General features: G+C 45.0%; 1 protein-coding gene across 5 annotated transcripts in view; it reads right to left on the bottom strand.

Moving 5' to 3' along the window:
• Nucleotides 1-11775, bottom strand: part of TSC1 (TSC complex subunit 1) — a 50670-nt gene extending 38895 nt beyond the window's left edge. For 3 of the 5 annotated variants that reach the window (XM_046656000.1, XM_046656005.1, XM_046655971.1), the window contains exons 1-2: nucleotides 11712-11775; nucleotides 2750-2812 (exon numbers count right to left, since the gene is read on the bottom strand). The gene's annotated coding sequence lies outside the window, so the exon portion shown is untranslated. Of the gene's footprint in view, nucleotides 1-2749; nucleotides 2813-11682 lie in introns of all 5 variants that reach the window. The other 2 variants (XM_046655980.1, XM_046655990.1) reach the window with 2 other exon arrangements.
• Between the last annotated feature and the right edge of the window lie 3380 nt (nucleotides 11776-15155).

Genomic DNA, 15155 nt, shown 5'->3' on the forward strand with positions numbered 1-15155 from the left:
TCAACTTCATAACATGAAAATATTCCAAAATCACAGCCAACAACATCCATGAGAGATCATCTTCAAGCCAAACATAAAGAATATAGAGTCTGGGGGCCGGCCCCGTGGCCGAGTGGTTAAGTTCTCGTGCTCTGCTTCAGCAGCCCAGGGCTTTGCCAGTTCAGATCCTGGGCGTGGACATGGTACCATTCATCAAGCCATGCAGAGGTGGCGTCCCACATAGCACAACCAGAAGGACGTAAAACTAGAATGTACACCTACGTACTGGGGGGCTTTGGGGAGAAAAAGAAAGAAAAAAAAGATTGGCAATAGATGTTAGCTCAGGTGCCTCAAAAAAAAATGTCAGTGATATTTGCTTCACAGGTTACTTGGTTAACAAAATAAAATTTAAAAAAGAATATAGAGTATGAAGAAAAGAAAACAATGTTAAGAAAAAAATGAGGGGCTGACCCCGTGGCCAAGTGGTTAAGTTCGCGCACTCCGCTGCAGGTGGCCCAGTGTTTCGTTGGTTCAAATCCTGGGCATGGACATGGCACTGCTCATCAAACCACGCTGAGGCAGCGTCCCACATGCCACAACTAGAAGGACCCACAACGAAGAATATACAACTATGTACTGGGGGGCTTTGGGGAGAAAAAGGAAAAAAAATAAAATCTTTAAAAAGAAAAAGAAAAAAATGAAATACCCAACACACTTTGCACTGACTAGTGAAATTTCAAAACAGACTTTACAAAAATGCTTTAGGAAGACAATTTCTTGTAGTTTTGTATCTATGGAGGCTAAAAGTTTAAACAAAAAGCTTGTCAAAATGATTATTATAGGCTGCCAACAATTTTTAGTGGCTAAAGATGAAGGACCTTTGAGGTTTGCCTAAGCTATGAATCCCAAGTACAGCTTCCTTCTGGAAAACAATCTACCAGAAACTCTCCTGAATTACATTCTGCTTTGTCCAAAAAGGTTGGTGACGGGACTAAATGTGGCAGTTGAAGATGAAGGTCTATATGGCATCACACACGTGTAACACAGTGACCACAGGAGCAATCTGGCAGCAGATGGTGCTAACAATGTATTTTCCCAACATTAAAACTTCAAAGTTTAGGGGGCCGGCCGGCCCTGTGGCCGAGTGGTTGAGTTCGCGGGCTCCGCTTTGGCGGCCCGGGGTTTCGCCAGTTTGAATCCTGGGCACAGACATGGCACCGCTCATCAAGCCATGTTGAGGCGGCATCCCACGTGCCACAACTAGAAGGACCCACAACTAAAAAAATACACAACTATGTACCGGGGGACTTTGGAGAGAAAAAGAAAAAAAATAATAAAATCTTTAAAAAACTTCAAGCTTTAAAAATCTGGCTACTAAAATGTAATATAATTGCAATAATGAAAAAAGTTTAATAAAATTTGAGATTTATGATGTGTGCTATTCAGTTTGCGCTTCAATGATAAGAACACATGACCACTTGACATTGGGTTCAAATTCATATTCAGCAGACTTCTAAAAAAGGGACAGCAAGAAGTATACAAAAACATTTGAAAATGAAAAGTCAAACTTAGACAGCTTCCCCTACCTGTGAGAGAGCAGTGCTCCCACTCTTGTTAGATAGCCTACAATTTGTGTTAAGTCCCTGTTTGTGAACAAACATCGATCTTTCAGGCAAAAGATTACTATTAATGCAATTATACTGTTAACTACAACATAATGACTTCACGATTCCTATGATATAAGGTGAGGCAGACAGGGACAGAATATAGTAATTATACTGTTAACTACAACATAATGACTTCACGATTCCTATGCTATAAGGTGAGGCAGACAGGGACAGAATACAGTAATGGCAACAGTGAGTCCTATCAGCTCAAACACCTTCCCTGCCTTCCCCTACACCCTTCCGGGGGCACACAATGCTGCTGCACTGGCCACTCTTGCTGGTAAACTCAAAATTATAGCTCAGTGACCAGTCAGGTCACTAAGACTAAATTTCTCTCCACAGAAATGCCAGAGCCTCAATATTTATGAAGGATATATTCAGGGACTTTAAAAATCCTGCAATTCTAGAAATCACTACAGCACATAATTGATCCAAAAAAACTAATTAAGACAATTAACAGATAAAGCAATCTTAAAATGTAAACGCTAATTCATCAGCTCAGGGGTTCTCAGTCCAGGATGCACATTAGAATCACTTGTAGAGGTTACAAAATCCTGAAGCCCAGCCCCTACTCCAGAGCAGGTTAGGGGGTGGGTCCAGATAGTACATTTGGTTTGTTTTTATAAACCCAAGGATTTCTAAGGCACAGCCAGGGTTCGAGAACTTCTGCACTACTTAAATGACTTACTCCAAAACAAAGCTTCCATCTAATTTAGTGGTGAAAACCAACCCTTGCTGTAGACAGAACTGATCTGAGTCATAGATTCACCAAGTACCAGCTATACAACCTTGGGGAAATTGCATAACATCTCAGACCCAGTTCCCCATCTGTAAAATGGGGATACACTGAAAGTGTGGCTGTGAAGAAGAAGACAAATAACACATACAATGCACTTAGTGCCTGGCACTGAAAAAGCAATTAAATCATCAGTAACGTGACTAATTATTTCATACCATAGAAGGCCCAGCTCCTGGCAAGGAGCTAAAACCATAAACATTAAATCCTGAATGCAAAGAAACACCTATGCACAAGGGCGACCATGGGCAAGATGGACAATTCCCTTCCATCTTCCTCCAAGCACTGGACTGAGTTTATACCTTACCTGTTCTGGGGACAATGGGTACTTCAGTTTCCAGTGCTGTCAACTTGGTGTCTTTCATGGTCACTGAAGGGAGAAAACACATATATGTATATAATAAACTTACAATGAAGTGAAATCCCAGATGCAATCAGGGGGAGTTCCGGGTTCATCTGGTTGACCTCCTTCCTACTCTGTCCCTGACAGATGGCTATCTAGTTTCCACTGGAATGAGCACTTATAATCAGTGGGTGCACGTGCCTCGCCCGTCTATATTTCTGAACAGCTGGTTGCTAGAAAATTCTTTATATTGTGCTGAACTTGTAACCTCTACCTTTTGTTAAGTGTCTGTTTATAAGAGCTATAAATGAATGGGCACTAAATGAATGGGGAGGGCAGGCTCTAGAATTAGAGTTCCGAGTTGAAATCCAAGTTCTGCCACATATTAGCTGTGTAACTTTTGACTATTTATCTAAAGTCTCTAACATCTAACCTGAAGGTACTTCATTTGCAAAGTGAGAACAATGGCACCTACCTCAAAAGGCTCTGAGGATCAATCAAGATGATGCAACCTAGAGCCCTCGGCAGTGTGTGGCACAGAGCAACGACTCAAGGAGCCCTGTGAGGCAGGCCCCAAGAGGGGGAAAAGTGCCAGGTTCAAAGCACTTAGTGGGCCTGCATCGCCTCATCACCCGCCATGTTCCCTCTCCCTCCCTACAACCCTAGCCTCTCAGTCTCTCTGCCAAGCCACACGCATCCCCACTTCAGGACCATGTACATGCTGTCCCCATGCCTGGGAGACTCTGCCCCTGCCCCCTCCCAAGCTACGCCTTCACCCTTAAAATCTCAGCTTAAACATTCACTTCATGAGAGAAGCTTTTGCTTCCCTCCACTCCTACGCCCCAGACTAGGTCAGGTCCCCTGTTAAATACTCTTAGCAGCCTATATTTCTTTGTGTCATTTACCACAACCTAATTAAATAAGAGTAATTAGCCGTTGAACACATCTCCCTCAATAGAAGTTACATCCAGGAAGAAAGAGTAGCTTATTCAGTACTGTTATCTTTAGCAGATACCACAGTGTCTGGCACTCGTTGACTGAATAACTACGAGTTAAAATATTTCTTAAATAAATGTATAAGGCTGCACAACCTTAATCTAATTCTCCTACATGACAAGCATAAAACATTTATGAATAGCTATCATTTCTCTACTTTCTTCCCCCTTTTATCCTACTTTCTGTCCAATTATCTCATATTAAGTATCCATGTTAAATAAGAGTATACAGAACTACATTCCAGTTTGCTTTTAAAATGTCAGCCCTTCAAACTATATCTAGGTACAGTCTGACCACTAGATTGTAAGCTCCATGAGCACAGGGACCAGCTGTTTGGTCCACTAATGGACACCCAGGCCTATTTCAGTGTCTGGCACACAAGAGGCAAATATACCCTGTTCAGGTCAGCAAAGATTTCATCAGGTTTTTTGGTAGCCATTCCAGGGCTGAATATAAAGTATGCAAGCTGCACCTCATACACTATATCCAGCTAATTACATGGAGCACAAAAAAAACCTGGAGACACGTCCTGCAAAACACAATCCCAGTCAAAGTCGAACTAGTGGATCGAGCAACTCTCTTAATTAAAATCTCTTGCTCCAGGGGCCAGCCCCATGGCGGAGTGGTTAAGTTCGTGCACTCTGCTTCAGCAGCCCGGGTTTTCGCCAGTTGGGATCTTGGGCGCAGACATGGCACCGCTCGTCAGGCCATGCTGAAGCGGTGTCTCACATAGCACAACCAGAAGGACCTACGACTGGAAAATACAACTACGTACTGGGGCACTTTGGGGAGAAGAAGAAGAAAAAGACTGGCAGCAGATGTTAGCTCAGGTGCCAATGTTTAATAAAAAACCACTCTTGCTCCAGACGACGGGGTAACTACACTTCTTTGTGGAATGCATTCCAGGCATTAAACACCAGTGGTCTTCGGTGGCATATGCAAGCACGCGTGCAGTGCTGGGAGGCAGGCTGGCCTGTTAGCAAGGCCGACCAAACCATTCCAACAGGGACTGCTTGCCCGGCCACAGCCACTCGACCAAGTACAGAGCTGGAATGAAAACACGGGAGCCTCTAATCTTCAGAATCTTAAAATCAGCTGTTAGTCCAGTGAGTTATCTAGACTTCCTCTTATAATTAATCCCAGTTGGATCTTTTACCTGAAAAGGAATATCTAAGGCAAGGGTTACATTAGGATGTACATAAGATGAGATCTTGTAGTCTGCCCAACCAAGATCACTGTCCTAGATAAAGGCACTGGCACAGGAAGTCAGAAATGTTTTGTCCAATACTCAACATTAAGACTTCTTCTTTATCACCATGCTAAAAATGGTAATGCTAATAAATCGGCATCAGTTTAATGTTGGCATGGCAAGGGCTACCCGCAGTTATGTATATTTTGAGCATTTATTTACTTACTCACTTATATTTAAATTCTGCCCTATGGAGGTACTACCAGGTAAAATCATTCTGGTCAGTAAAGTGAGACACGTGTGACCTGTGAACATCCTGATGAGAAACGAGGAAGGGAGGAGACCCCCTCAAAGATGTGTACCTCTAAGGGGTATGGATGGAAACACCTGTCAAGAGCATAACAGTCAAACCATGTTCTTATCTTCAAAAGCCAAATTAAAAAAGAAACACACCCCTAGATCCAGATTTTTCCTCTTTGATATCTGACCCAAAAGTTGTGTTCTCACCTAAATGCAACATTGTAATTGCATTCTCTAAGCAGTCTTTTTGAATGCAAATATAGGGTAGGTTTGAGGAAGAGGATGAGGGCTCTGTGCTTTAGCATTTTGAGATTAAACAGAACGAATGTAGGTCAATTTGTTTTCACAGTTCACCTTAATTAATTTCACTCTTTAGGTGTTAACAGACAGATGGCTTATATACCTGGGACTGCACATGAACTCCAGTGTAATAGCCATGTATAGCTGTCATTAGCAGGAACTGTACACATTTTTTCAGATCTCTGCCCTAGGCAAGATATATTACACACTGTGAGAGGGCTAAGAGCTATAAAACCTTTGTGAAATACTAGTGGCAGGTACCTAAAATGCCTTTAGAAGGTATTTTATCTGAAAATATCTGTTGAATATTCAGACTTTTGGAAAACCAGTGTTGTATATGGCCTTCTACCCCCTAGGACACCCCAGAATTGTAAATCACATAAAAATAGGTAATTATATAGAATATCACCTAAGATAATTTTGTGCACACTTGTCTATGCTGTAAAAACACAACTAAGGGTATATATGAAGGCAGATGTCCTTCACTATAACTTGTTTTCCATACTCAGGTTTTTATCTAAAACAGCTCGAAGACAATTTAGATACAGGTTCAAGTCTAACGGATGGACTATTCCATTAACAAGTACAGCACAGGTAGGGGAGAAACACGACACTGTTATGTTAATAGTACAGATAATCCTAGTATTTTGTTAATAATACACTATCACATAGTGAAGTCCGGTTCCAGCTCAGGAACTCTCAGGTGATTGACAGAGTAATATTCTATCAAGTGAACAAGATGCCTTCAGCACAAATGCATCCAGAAAGGAAGACATTAGCTCCAGTTTACTCTTCCTACCAGTGCACAGGACAGGGAAAGGAGGAGGAAACACGACTCACCATGTGAAAGTAAAACAGCTGATGGCAAAACCTGCCAAAATGTGTGGTCATGTGATTTAAATGGTCTCTGTAGTTACAGTCCCTCTCAAGGTCATACAAACTGGAGTAGGAGAGCTCCAGATTCTCCATTCAGAATTTTTGCCATTAGGCACCTTGATGAACAATTTGCTGAAGCTTATACCCTATTTCAAAGGTGAATCCTCCAGTAATTTGCCTAGAGGGACAGAGCTTCATTTTGGTAAGGTACAGCTCTTCTATAAATAACGTTTCTTAGGTTTTGACTTCCCATGAGCATGAACAAAATTATTTATCGAGAAAATATAGGCCAGACAGATACCACCTATGTTTCCAAAAGTCACTGTACAGAGCTTCCCCTAAAAGAAATCGGAGCAAACTGTAAGATTTCTTTAGGTTTCAAGTTCATAGGACTAAAAGAAAAATATCCTAGGGAATAAAGGCACTGGGTTTGATAATCTAGGACGGTGGTTCTCAAATGTGGTCCTCACACCAGCAACATCAGCATCACCTGGGAGAGCCGCTAGAAATGCAAATACCTGGGCCTTGCCCCAGACCTGTGAATCAGAAACTCTGGAGGTAGGGTCTTCTGGGTCATTCTGATGCTCACTAAAGGTTAAGAACCCCTGGTCTAGGAAGAAGCAAGAAGGATGAAGGCAGGAAACATGAAATATATATTTAATATACATTTTATAAATATTTGAGGTTCAAAGGAAAAAAAATAGATAGTGCATAAACCATGGAAAATAGCCCAGTGGAATTCTGCCAGGTGCTAAAGGTACCAGCGTGGAGTGAATGCCAAGCCTGACAAGCATTTAGTAAGTTCCATACCCGAGTTCTCCAGTTCTAACTTTTCCTAATGTGGCACCTAAACCCGAATTCCCAGTGAAGTGTTAAGATTCTTTCAATATAAAAGTTTAACAGAACGATTTATAATACGAATAGTATACAGGCCATCTTTAAAAGACTTGGGCCTTTCCTACCTACGGTTAAAAAAAAAAAAAAAAGATCGTTTTTAATAAAGCCCAAGTCCATTTTTAACAGCAGTAATCTAGAACAATCAGCTGGGCTTCAAGCTGGGGCCATGAAGTTCCAGAAGCCATGTCCAACATTGTATATCTGGATGAATGTTTTTGGTGGAGACGGGAGACAAGGGATATTTGGTCCATACCTTCCCACAGATTTTCAGAGTGGAACTGAGTTCCCCACCCCACCCCCGCCCCAAAAGTTAAGAGCCACCGATCTATGAGTTAGTTGACAAGATCAGCAGTTCAGGCAGTTCATCACAGTGAAAGATTAAATGTTTGGGCTCTGGAGTCAGCCAGCATGGTTCAAATCCCAGGTCAGCCACTAAGTGATTTTATGCAACTTACTCAAGTCCCTTAGCCTCAGTTTCCTCCTCTCCCTATCTTGTCTCTTAATGCTGTGTGAAGAGTTAATGGGATCATATGTGTAAAATACTTAGCACAGAGTTTGGCACATAAGTATTCAATAAATATAAACTTTATTATAACAATATTACTACTAAACAAAATGTATTGCTGGGTACATAAGGCTCAGCAGTCTATCCATTTAACAACTTGTATTTGAAACATTGATAAAACCATTCTATAACTTAAAATGGATACACTTGGTGTTTGTTACTGTGCTCTGTGAACTCCTCAAAGTAGCACAGGTCTTAACAATTACAGACATTAAGGTCCCTACATCTGTCCTTCTTTATCACTCCTCACTGTGTCTTCCATCACCAACGGAAGAGCAAAACTGTCCCTTGTTACTCAACTATTTCACAGCCTCTACTGCCATTATCTTTAGAAAGTGACCTGTAAGTTCTAGGCCAGTAACTAGCATGCCTTGTTTTGTATCAAAGCTAGGTTTTTAAGGCACTTTACTCATTAGTTGACAATCTGAATTCATTCAACCTTAAAAAGTATTCTGTTACCTTTTGCTACTTTCCTGTACAGAAAAATCAGCACTGCACAAGAGAAATTAGCAAGGTCCTGAGATTACATATCTTTTACACATACATAATTTTTTATTCTCCCCACCCCCCAAAATAGACATTAGACGTTAAATTACTAATTTCTAGTAACTATCAGCTTAAAAAGTAAATTAGAAAAATAATCTCAAATTGCTGATGGTAGACCTCTTTCAGACTAATTTAAATGAAAAAAAATAAGTATTTCATGCAAACTAAATTACATCAAACACTGAGGAAAAAATTCAGTGTTTGAGTATATACTAATTATACAAGTATTTTTTCAAAGCAAAAAGCTACAGGTTTGAATGTCACTCTGTATACTTTTCTTTCTTGCCTGCAGCTACTTAAATGACAAACAAAACTAATACAAATAAAACTAATCTCTCAAAGAGAGATTTATAATATGAGGAACTTACAGGGAATTACCTTTTAAGAATAATGTGATATAAAGGAAAAGATAAACAGGTCATCACTCAATGGGTCAGGCTAAAAGTCACCAATTTCCTTAGTTACTATAAAGCTATTAACATTTTGTTTTAATCAGTTTAGTAAGAATGTTTAACTGAAGCCCCAGGGAGACTTTAAATCACAGAAATTTTGACTTAGAAATACTCTAATTTATAATCCATCTCTCATTTCACAGATCAAGAAACTGAGGCTTAGAGAACTTAGGGGACTTGATCAAAGTCACTTTAGAAAAGCTTGATATGGTTGATGTTTTGCTGTATTTGGTGCATCTACATCCAAGAATATCCAAATAATTCCAGGAAAAGCTAATTTTAGTCCACTATGGCCCTGGAACCCTGAAAAGAACATACCTGTACACCAACAAACTTTGAAAGAAGACAGAGCTATAAGATCAAGTCAGCTGTAATGCAGAGCCCAAGATTCGCCCACCACTACACACAACAGAGGATACAAGCTATTTTAAGCAATGCCTCTGCAATAAATTATAAATTAAAAGAAAAACAGCCAAATTGAAACTTTAAGCTACTGGTCTTCAACGTCTAGTGCACAGCAGAATCACCTATGACTTCTTCCAAAATATATATCCAGGGAGTCCTCAACGACTGAATATGCAGGTCTACCTACTATGGGGCCAGACATCTGCGATGGAGATTCTGATGAATACTACCGTTTGAGATCTCTTGTTTCCGGCAATTTCATTATTGTGTAAATATCACACAGATGCGCATATATTTGATTTGTCCTAGTCAGACTGTTCAGTTTCATCTCACAAACGAAACCAGGCATGCACAGAAGGCATCAAAGTACCCACAACAGTAGCAGTATGGGACATCTTTGCTCTTAAACCAGTGAGCAAGAGTACAACTGAGTCACAGGATTTGAGATACTCCAATTTAACGAAAACGAGTAAGAAGGCTTATAGCCGCCAGGGAATCTGTCTAACCAGGAATTTAGGAACATACCAAGTCTTTATGACACCAAGAAACGCATGAGGCAAAGAAAGCTTACATCATCCGCCCTTCCAGGCACGTGATGTAAGAGTGTTTCGGATAAGATATTAACTTTAGTAAGAGGATATTTTCCATTTACATCTTCTATAAATACCCTTAAGTTTACACCAGGTGGTTAGAGGAAGATTCTGCAGCTCCCCAGGGCAATAGCAAAGAATGTTTCAGTGTTTCTGAGGAGCCTCATTTGCCTGATGCATGACTGTTAAAGGTACATTTCCCTACACAACCCTAAATCAGTTTTCACATTTGCATATTCCAGGTTTACTCAGGAATGCTCAACTTAAGAATAACAGGTGGTTGCTCGGTAAATCAAGGGCTCCCAGAAGATTCGGTTTTACAATGCTTCTTGAAATTTACAGCTCCACTTTGCCAGCATGTTTGAATTCGGATGACTCCGAGTTGATCCCAAAATTATAAATCAAAGTATCTCAGAAGAGTATTATTCTATTTTAGTACTTTTACAGCTTACTCTATGTAAAGTGAAGTGCTATTTCTAAGCTTTCCATAAAAAATTCAGCAAGGATTTTAGCAGGACTTCTTTCCGCTGAAAACTCATCAGTTTTATAAAAACATCAAATACCTTCCAGCCTAATTTAGACTAATGCGTTTACATGCACAACACTGCCGACTCAAACAAAAGCTGAGGTGTATAAGCAAGTGCACCCCTCTTCAAACAGGCACTTATGCACAAACTTTGACCAATTGATTCATTCTAATCACTTAATTAGAATGACTAGCCAGCTTTGATCAAATAACAGATAAATGAGAGAGTCATGTGAGTATAATGACAGGAGCTTGGCCTTGGAATCAGACCCCAGTTCCAGTCCTGGCTCAGACACTCCTAGAGGTGTGACCTTGGGCAAGTTGCCCTAATCTCTCCGGGCCTCAGTTTCTTCATCTGAGAAATGGAGGTATTAATAGTGGCTTCTTCGCTTTGTCGCGAGGACTAAAGAAGATAAGGATTGCAAAGCACTTCCACTCCGTAAAGACGAGCGGTTGTTCTTAGGAGGAACGCCCCCCCCCACCCCCCCTCCCCTCAAATCCAAAACACAGCAAGCAAAACTCTTTAACAGGAAACACAAAGAAAGAGCTTTAATTCTAAAGGTCTCCTGTCTGCAGACTCTTCGTCCTCCAGTTCCTCAAATGAATGAATGAGCGTCTAGGAGTGGCTCGGCAAATAGCTGTCTCTTAAGAATCACCTCTGCGGACTCGAAGGTAACTGTCCTTCACCGTCAATTACACACCCACAAGCGCAGCCGGAGCGAGGCACTCCAGTCACGCCAAATTCAGCGGAGTCGCCGCGTCCAGGCGATCCCTGATGCCCACAGGCCACCTCCATTCATTCTCCCCCCACCCCTAACCGCTCTCAGCAAGCCTTGGGACCAGCCCCACCCCCCCGGCCCTTCCCCTCCGGCTACGGGACTCTCCTCTGCCCTCCGCACCCCGCGGAAACCTGTCACCCCGCTAAGTGAGGGGCTAGCGAAGGGGCTCACCTCACCCCCGCCCTCGGCACCGCGGCCCGGGGGTGCAGCCGTCCCCTCGGCCGCCGAGGAGGGGCGAAGTACTAGCCCGGCCCGCCTCTCCTCCCCAGGGACCGGGCGGCCCTGCTGGGCCCCGCCGGAGAGAGCGCGTAATAAGAGAGGGGGAAAAGCTCTCGGAAGCCCCCTTCCCGGGGTCCCCTCCCCAGCAAGTGAGCCCCTTGCCCCAGCCCGTCGGGGCCCCCCAGCCTGGGATTATGGTGCCAGGGCTGCCCCGAGAAGCCCCCATGAATAGGAGGGGGCGACACCCCCATACTCACCCACCGTCTCCTCCCCCTCAGCTGTTTACCTCACAGTCCCTCCAGCCTACAGGGCGCCGCCATCTTGGACGTACAGCACCTCCCCCCGTCGTGAAATGTCCACGGCAGGCTGCAGCCTCCGCCACGAAAAAGAGTCCCCAGCGGGGTCTCGCCTGTCCCTCGAACCCAGTGACTGATGAACGCGGTCGGCAGCCCCTTTGGACGGAAGGGGCCGTTCTGCTCATTACTGACGACGCGAACCGGTGTAGAGAGAGCCAAGGAGAGTTTGTGAGGTAGGGGGGCGGGGACGAGCGGAAGGATCCCGAAAGGAGGGCGCTGAGAGATCTTGTGACTCCGAAGGAGGCAAAAAGAAGGGCCGGCACGGCGGGAGGAGCCACGCGCGAGAGCGAGGGGCGGGGCGGCGGTCACGTGGCCGGCCGGGCGGGCGGGAGGGGCTGGCCAGAGGCGTAAACAACTTCGTCCGGCTGGGTGTGGTTGGGGTGCGTGCCGTCTGCCCCGCGCTCTTTCTCCCCTTCGCAGACCTTGTGCCCCTCTAGGGTGTCTCTGCGCCCGGCCACAGAGCTGCGATGCTGTTCCCAGAGAGCCCCTGGGGTCCGCGTGGGTGAAGGGTCTGCTCTGGAGCCTTGGTGGAGTGGCAGCTCACCCAGGGAAGGAGGGCGGTGCTCACAGGGCAACCCGCTTTCTTTTGCAGAGTATTTGCAGAAGCCCACCTCTGGGACTGCGGAGAACTACAGTGGCTTCTGCCGTCAGGTTGCTGACGCTTTAGACCTGCTCACGACATTTATGGAAAACCGTGCTAATCGGAGCAGGCAGCTTTAAAATCAGAACCGTACGTTCAGTTCCTGCTCTGCTGCTTCCTAGCTGTGTCGACCTGAACAAGTCTGGAAGTCCTCCGAGCCTCAGTTTTTTCCTCTGTGAAATGGGCGTGGTAACGTTCGTGACGTGGGGATTCAGAGAGATCAAGGATGGAGGGTGTGTTCCACACAGTGCCCCATGCAGAGTAAATGCTCCATAGATGATGGTCCTTGTCACGCAGGAGGTGAGACATGAGAAGTGCTATGACTGATACTAAACCGTGTGAGAGAGGGGGCAGGGAGTGAGATGGAGTATTCGAAAGGGATTTTGAAGGAGTGGGCATCTGGCTGGGTTTTAAAGGAAAGGTAGGTTTTATGAGTCAGCCCTGGTGGTCAAGGTTCCCAGCTCTCACGTAGCAGGCCAAGTTCATTTCCAGGTCAGAGAACCACACCACCTGTCCGTCAGTTGTCATACTGTGGCTGCTGCGTGTTGCTATGATGGTGAAAGCTATGCCACTGGGATTTCAAATACCAGCAGGGTCACCCATGGTGGACAGGTTTAGCAGAATTCCCAGATTAAGACAGAATAGGAAGAAGGACTTGACCACCCACTTTCAAAAAAATTGGCCATGCAAACCCTGTAAATAGCTGGGGAGCATTGTCTGATACAGCCCGGAAGGTGAGGGGATGGCTACACACAGGGTCACTAGGAGTCGGGATTGACTCGAGGACGCTAACAACATCAGGTTCTCTGAAATAGAAATGGGAGAGGTGGTTGGGAAGAAAAGGACATTCCAGGCTGAAGGAAGCAAAGAACCAAAGGCCTGGAGGCACTAAATGCTGCGTGAGTTATGGGAATAACAAGTTTTGAAAAACAAGTTTTGTTATGGGAACCAATTGGGTCACAATGCCAGGCAGCCTCTGATTTAAGGGGCCAGGTGTGTGAGTGCCAGCACGGTAGGTGCCGTCAGGATTCCGAGAGGCAGAGCCTGGTCCCCGGCAGGGCTCCTGCTGGCCTGGATGGTGCTTCTCTGAGGGTTAGACAAAACACCCGCTCTGGGCCCATAGCCCGCCTGAGCAGAGCCCAGGCTGTGTTTCAGCTCCTACCCTCACACCCCAAACCCTCAGGCGGCCCTTCAGCAGTGCATAACCCTTATAACCATGCTGGCTGATGGGGGAGGTGGGCATTGAGTTGAAGATTCCACCAATCTAACATGGTCATGGAGGCAGGTCAGGGAAGCCAAGCGTTCTTGATTCAAACAGACTAGAGTTTGGGGCTGGCTCCGTGGCCGAGTGGTTCCCATGCTCCGCTTCAGTGGCCCAGGGTTTTGCTGGTTTGGATCCTGGGCGCAGACCTAGCACAGCTCGTCAGGCCATGCTGAGGCGGCGTCCCACACAGCTCAACTAGAAGGACCTGCAAGTAGAATATACAGCTATGTACTGGAGGGGCTTTGGGGAGAAGAAGAAGAAGGAAAAAAAGATTGGCAACAGATGTTAGCTCAGGTGCCAATCTTTAAAAAAAAAAAAAGACCAGAGTTTGAATGCAGGTTTCTGCCACGGCACTAACTGGGTGAGCCTTAGGTTCCTCATCCACATCATAGGGGTAATAATGATGCCTACCTAATGGGGATTTGGGGTGGATTCAGTGATACATGAAGATACAATTAGCATAAAGCCTGGTTCAATAAATGTTACTTTTGTTACTGTGTTAACTGTCCTCGTGGCCAGCACCCATCACCCCCAGGAGTTTGGTGCACCAAATGATCAATTTTTCTGTGTAGCCAGCAGGGCATAGTTGGTGGGGTCAGGAGATGGAAAGGTTGGGGGAGAAGGGAGAAGGTACTGGTTCTCCCAGTTCCACCAGTCCACAAACTGTCTCAGCAGAACTGACTCCTGCCTTTGCATTCACTCCAGGGCAGGGACTCAAGTGCATTCAGAGATTTCTGAGACCACCAGTGATTGGGAGATTTCAGGTTAAGAGGTGGAGTCGGGGGCCAGGCACTGCTCCAGAGCCCTGACCCAGAAACCCCCTTCCCTACCCCCAACTTTCCTTGCATCTATGACCTCATCCTGCTGGAATGCTCTTCTCCATGGAAGGGAGCAATGATACGTGGAGCTCATCAACTGCTGGCCCTCAAGGGGGCTGTAACCACGTTGTTACTGTTTCTACAGTGTCTGGAAGAAGAATGGTAATTGTTCTCTCAATATGGACCACCAGGGGCTTGTGAGAAAGGCTGGAAGGAACGGCAGAGGCAGCCCTGCCACCATCTCCGGCCACTGCCCGGTCTGGGCTGCCTAGATGTTTTTTGCTTCTCTGGGATTGATTTTTGTCATTTGCTGAGTAGATGTTAATGAGACCACTTCCTCCGCCACCCTGGAGCCTCCCTGTGGCAGGGGCTTCCTGGCTGGGCTTTCTCCAACAATCACAGCCCGTCTGTCTGAGTGTGACAGGAGAGAAAAGAGCTGGCCCTTGTAGGCAGGTGGTGCTGACTTGACGTATGTGATGGACATCCATTGCATTTGTCTGTGCAGCGTATCCCCCTCCCTGGGGACAACCACTGTGCCACCCACAGGGCACAGGCTCCTGGACCAGCCAGCCAATGTGAGCTCCCTATCATCTAGCCAAAGTGATTGGCCCACAGTTGGACATGTGACTCAAGCTGGGCCAATCAGAACGCT

This window comes from Equus quagga, chromosome 1 (genome assembly GCF_021613505.1).
Source record: "Equus quagga isolate Etosha38 chromosome 1, UCLA_HA_Equagga_1.0, whole genome shotgun sequence".
In the NCBI taxonomy this organism is placed as follows: domain Eukaryota; kingdom Metazoa; phylum Chordata; class Mammalia; order Perissodactyla; family Equidae; genus Equus; species Equus quagga.